The 6,337-nt window shown below is 43.2% G+C and overlaps 1 long non-coding RNA gene across 1 annotated transcript; it reads left to right on the top strand.

The window, feature by feature from the left end:
* Window positions 1-2,892: 2,892 nt before the first annotated feature.
* On the top strand, window positions 2,893-5,529 carry LOC126398887 (uncharacterized). The gene is made up of 3 exons (XR_007570824.1): window positions 2,893-3,116; window positions 3,189-3,787; window positions 4,182-5,529. It is a non-coding gene; the product is annotated as an uncharacterized LOC126398887 (long non-coding RNA).
* Window positions 5,530-6,337: the final 808 nt, after the last annotated feature.

The following is a 6,337-nucleotide window of genomic DNA, read 5'->3' as shown; positions in this document are numbered from 1 at the left end:
CTCAGTTGCTCTTCCTGAGGTTTCTACCGTTTTTTTCCCCTGTTAAAGGGTTTTTTTTGGGGGGAGTTTTTCCTTATCCGCTGTGAGGGTCCAAAGGACAGAGTGATGTTGTATGCTGTAAAGCCCTGTGAGGCAAATTGTGATTTGTGATATTGGGCTTTATAAATAAAATTGATTGATTGAAAATTGATTGATTATCTTCAGTAGCTAGCTAGCTAACCCTACACTTTTCAGGGTTTGATTTTGGTTTTGGAACAGGGAAGAAACGTATATCTTTTCAACCTCTCCAGGTAACGAGATAGGAAAGGGATGCAGACAAGTGACAGCCTCAGCCTGGAAAAAAGCAATGCAGAATCTCAGTAGGATTGTTTGATAATTGTTAAGCTGTGTGGAAGAGATTGGCCTTCTCACAAAAAGGATACAGGTAAATCCTGCTACAATTAAAAAATAAAGCCTTTGGCGCTTATATCCATCAACATGAGTGACGTGATTGCAGCTGTCAATCAAAGTGAAGCGGAAAATGAATGTAAAAAAAGACCAGTCAAACTCACTGTTAAAGCACTGGAAGCAAAAATAATGTCACAACAAAAGGAAAGGAATTTCAGAATAAAGAAACTCCATAAACTAACAAAGGAAGTTGAGCATCTAATGACTTCAAAGGAAAATCTGTCTGAGGTGCAGGCAATGTGTGAAATGTTCTTAAAGCTCTTAGTGGAAACCAAAGAATGCAAAGAAATAATACAAGAAATGGAAGAGTGGTTGCGTGATAAAAATGAGCAAAATGATGATGATGGTGGTGGTGGTGGTGGTGGTGAAGATGATGATGTGGTCAATAATGATGCTGCTGCTGTGGTCAATGACAAAGATGCTCCAAACATAGCTGTGGTCACTAATGATATTGGTCCAGGTGACAGCATTTCTAATGTTGGTGGTAAAACAGGCTCATCAGCTGGCCGCTCTAGCTACAGGTCTTCAAGGTCTTCAGCCTCTTCTTTATGTCTAAAAGCAGAGGCTGAAAGGGCTGCTCTTTTTGCTATGGCAGCTGCCCTCAGAAAAGCATGAACTGGAGGCTCAGGAGGAGCAAATCAGACGGAAAAAGGAACTGCTGGAATTGCAAAGTCAAATTGCTGCTCACATTGCAAAAGTTACTGTGCTGAAGTACACAGGTTCTGATGTTCAGAGCTCCAGAGCCCATTCATATGGAATTAATTCATATCTGGAAAGGTCAAAATGCAAAACACCTCTCAGACCCTATGCTATGGAATTTGTTCTGCATGGTTCAAAGCACCAAATCCATCATCCACCCCTAGGAGGCTGCAATGCTGCAATGCCAACTGAGGCAAAGCCCAAATATTCAAGCCATCAATACCATCATCCACCAACAGGAGGCAGCGTAACTGCAATACCAATGGAGGCACAGCCCAAACATTCAAACCATCAGTTCATTCATCCACCCACAGGAGACAGCAATGTGTCAATGTCAACACACCTCAAGGACTCAAATAATCAATTCAATCTTCTACCTACAGGATGCAACAAAGCTGCCATATCAATGGGTGCACGACCCAAGGAAACCTTTGTACATGTTGGACCAAAGGTTCATGCTCTGAATCCAAAACCAACCATGCCTCAAGGATTTCAGGAAACGCATCATGTACATCACACACAGGAACCCACCACGCATTTTATGCAGGAACCCATTCAATGTGCTGACCTAATGCAAACCAATATGGACCAAGGCAATCTTCTTACCATCATGCAATGGCTAAATGACATTACAGCTCTTCTTGTGCAGCAACAGTCCTCATTGTCACTACCTCCAAGAGATATACCAACCTTTGATGGAGACCCACATGAGTATAGTGCATTCATCAGAGCATTTGAGCATGGAGTAGAAGGAAATGCTGTCAGCAGCATAGACTGTCTGGATATCAAAGTGCAAAGGAACTCTGACAAGAACGCTTTGGAAATGAGCAAAAAATAGCCAGTGCATACATGGAAAAAGCCCTTGGATGGCCACCAGTAAAATCAGAGGACATCAAGGCTTTGCAAGCTTTTGCCTTGTTTCTCTGTGTCAGCTGTAATGCTATGGAGGATGTCAGTTACATGTCAGAAATGAATATGCCATCCAACATGCATGCTATTATCCTGAAGCTACCTTATAAACTGAGGGGAAAATGGAGAAACACTGAAAAGGAAGCAGTTCTGCAAGTTCTGTGGCAGCTGTCAATTCTAAAACTCTGACTCAAATGCAAAAGGGGAAAAACTTACCTGATAAACCAACAAAGGTGTTTTGTCTGCTGTGTGAAGAGGGTTACAAAATGGAGTTGTGTCCCAAAATGGAGAAGAAGTTGCACCGAGACAAAATCGACTTCTTAAGAGGGAAAGGTGCTTGTTTTGGGTGTTTATCTGTTGGACACATGAGCAAAGACTGTCATAGGCGTCTGTCTTGCAAATTGTGTAACCTGAAGCATCCTACCATTCTCCACATCCATTCAAAAAAAGAAACCAAATCAGAGGACACACAGCGGGAAACACCAGAGTACAGTCATGCAGTTTCTCCTAACACATGTGGCCATATAGGGGCTGGAGCACAGGATGGCGTCTTGGCAATTGTACCTGTACAGATCAAGGTTAACAAAGGCAGCAAAATGCTGACCACCTATGCATTCTTGGATCCTGGCAGCACAGCCACTTTCTGCTCTGAGCAACTCATGAGGGAGCTAAAGGTCATTGTTCTCCTGAGAACAATGAACCAAGAAAGGTTTGTCAACAGTCACGTTATCTCAGGACTGGAGATAGCTTACATTAGCAGATTACATTCTTACATTTTTATATGTATCTCACCATAGCAAGTTGGAAAATGACATATTCTGCCATATATGAAGAGGGGAGACTCTCTGGAATCTGGCAATATAATGTAGTGGTATGAGATACCACTGCCACACTGAACGCAAGTCGTGGCTTCACCACGCCCTTTCTGGGCTATTAGCCTATCACCGCTCAGGCGAAGGGGATAAAGGAAGGCCGTGTCCCTCCTCCTGACCTCTCGCTTCCTGCCTCTTCGCCCCGCCCACTTCCAGGTCATTGCACTCGCCGCTCGCTGCAGAACACAGGTATGCACACCTTAGCATTGTATTTATATTCGGCTGCGTGTTATGTATCTGAAACCGTAACCTTTTCATTAGGTCTGGCGTCTCACCTGCAGTCGAGGCGATTATCCAGGGTGGTCTATCGCTGCCGACCGGAGCATAGCCTGCTGCACGGGGGATACGCGGTGGCTGCCTTCCCCTGCCGCAGTGACTCTCTTCACCCCTCTCCCTCTTTGGGCGGACGCCGGTTCTACCAAGCTGACCACCAGAACACACGAACGCTAAGCTAAGTAGGAGCATTGCTGTTTAATTATGGTCTTTTAGCTACGGCTCCTGCTACCGTTGCTACCGCTGCTACTACTCTTAGCCACGGCCACTGCTACCGCTGCTACTACTCTTAGCCACGGCTACTGCTGCCGCTGCTACCACTGCTACTACTGTTACCGCGGCTACCGCTGCTTTGCTGTTTCGCTGCTGCTGCTGCTTCGCCGGCTTGGACTGGGCTTCCTGTTGGCTGCGTGTGTGTCAACCTGCTTCCTGCTGTCGGCTCGCTCTCCTGCTTCTGCGAGTGTGGTGCTGCTGGATGTGTGTGGCTGCCGCTCGTGCTGACCGGGCTCCCGATCAGTGGGACGCCACGAGCTCCATCAGGACTTTCAGCCACCCATCTGGACTGGGCTGTGTGTGCGTGTGTATGTGTGAGTGTTAATCAAGGTTTGGCTTAATTGTTTTGTTTATTTTCTTATTTAATTATTGGTCGATTCTCCTGAATTTCTCAGTTTAGTTCCTTGTTTTGTTTTGGGGAATTTATTGTAATTAAGTTTCATTTGGGAGGGGAACTCCTCAGTTTGAGTCCTCAGTTATTTGTGTTATATCAGTTATGATGATTAACTGTTGAGTTGATATCTTTGGCCAGAGACTCCTTAGTTTCCTTTGTGGTTCTTTTGCTTGGTTGATTTATTATTGATCTAAATCCATATTTGTCAGTTTATTAATCCATTACAATTTGTTTCCTTATGTCATGGGATATTGTTTGTTTTCTTTTTTTTTTATTCTTGAGCCTTGACTGTGCCTCTCCCTTTTCCCCTACAGCTGAAGGCCGACGGTGGTGGTGGTGGTGATCCCCTGTGTGCTGTGTGACCCCTGTTCAAGATTTGCTTTGTGTGCACTTCACGTTTTTGCTGTGTGTTTGGGGTGCTCTCCCTTTTCTTTTTGGACTTCACTCCCCCTTGTCACCCCCTCCTCCAGCCGGTAAGCCTCAGTCTGTATCGCCTAGTTGGGCTCTCTTCTCCTTTTTTGGTTATTGTGCCAAACCCCGTTGTTTTAATTAACCCTTAAAAAACCAAGCCATTTATTGCTATTTTTTGTCCGCCTGGCCTGTCTGTCTATTAATGCATGTATAATCTCAACCCTTTCATGCACAGTCAAGTAATGAACATCTTTTTTTTCAGGACAACCTGGGCAATAATAATATGTATCCTAAAATGATGCCACATGAATGGATCAATAGTTATATGAGTATAAAAACAAAAGAAAAAGCAAAACGGAAATTGAATGTCACAGAATTTAATTCAAAAAAGACACAGATCAACAATGTACAAGCTTTTTCATTTTCAAATATGTTTCTCTCAGGCCTTGGCTATCAGGAGAAAAAGATCCCAACATTCTAACACAAACACAACAAAAAATATTTACATTTTTACATTTTTTCTCCACTCGTTTTTTCCCTCACTTCCTCAGTCACTTGTGCCACTCCACCATTCAAAACTAAATCCATTGCTTCAGCAACAGTGAAGCACCTTTTTGCAGTCGCCATAGTTCTGAAAAGAACTTTTTGTTTGTCTGTCTAACTCTCTCTATCAATAAAACTCACTACTCTCAAACTCACTAACCTATCTCTCCGACTCTCTCCTCTCCCACCACAAACACCGCGAAATTATGACCTGCGAGATTATTACCCGCAAAATTTGCTCTATATAAAACAAATAACAACTTCTGTCTACCATAAACCACAGTAAATGCAGTAAAAAACATACGTGCGCACAGGAAATGCGGACTAAGCACATGCCATATAGTGCGTAAAGCTTGTGTGTAAAGCTTGTGTACATTTCCACGTTCAAAAGTTGTTAGTAAATGTTTATTTATCTTTGTTTTGGCCATGGGAGATTATTATTCCTTTGTTTTCGATACTGGAAGATAACTATTTCACCTCACGCTGATCTTTGGCTGCTGGGATTGGATGTCACCATCATAAAAACAGAAGAAGAAATCGGAGCATCTCATTGGTCGAGAGACCGACCGGAAGTCATCATCGTTTACATCAAGCTTCAATATGGAGGTCCGCTAACATAATTTACACGTTTTTATCACAAAATGTAATGAATAATGAACTTATCACGGAGTTGTCACGGTGGAATTCACGTGCGAAGTTCCCGGAAAAAACGCCGCACTTAACGGCTGGATTGAAAACCTCCCGGAAAAAACGCCGCACTTAACGGCTGGATTGAAAACCTTCTCGAAAGGCTAGAATTGCCCTGAGCTCACCATAGATCGCCCAAAGAGTATGCTTGTGATAGCAATTTTCCCGGTAGACGGTAATGACAGTAGCTTACAACAACATTATTGAAAGTAATAATATTATAGTTATAGTTCTGGCTACTGTGGTACAATATGTTGAAAGTATNAAAGAGTATGCTTGTGATAGCAATTTTCCCCATTAAGTTTTGTTGTGTGGTTCCCGAGATATTCTGCAAAGTACCGACGCTGTCGCGTGGGAGCGCCCGCGCACCCGTGGAGTTAGAAGGGTTAATAAAATATTTTTTTATGATCATGGAACTCCGTCTCCTGCCTCCCTGAGTGAACGAACCTGAGTGTCTTTCTGGTAATAGTTCACCTTTTAATATGGGTCCTTGGGCCCTACCCCAAGGTGGCGTTGTCGGTAAAGAGATCCCCTAATATATAAATTAATAATCACCCCCTCGTGTTGCCACATTAAGAACCATGATGCTGGGACACTCTGTCACTTCACAGCTGTCCAAAACATGTGGTTTGTGCCAGGCGGACATGATTGCCAGTATTTTTTCATTATTGCAAGAAATTACGGACTACAAATGTGGATAGACAGGGAGAAACACGCAAGCCTAAGATGTGGTAAGATACGATATTCCTCAGTATATGAAGTGACTGATAACAAGATCTGTATAATGGATTGTGAAGAAATTTGTCAGGTTTTTATTTTGTAGACAATT

The sequence above is a fragment of the Epinephelus moara genome, chromosome 12, assembly GCF_006386435.1.
Source record: "Epinephelus moara isolate mb chromosome 12, YSFRI_EMoa_1.0, whole genome shotgun sequence".
NCBI classification, from domain to species: Eukaryota; Metazoa; Chordata; class Actinopteri; order Perciformes; family Serranidae; genus Epinephelus; species Epinephelus moara.
The sequence above is the reverse complement of the archived record's forward strand: the minus strand, read 5'-3'. Positions and strand labels throughout refer to the sequence as shown.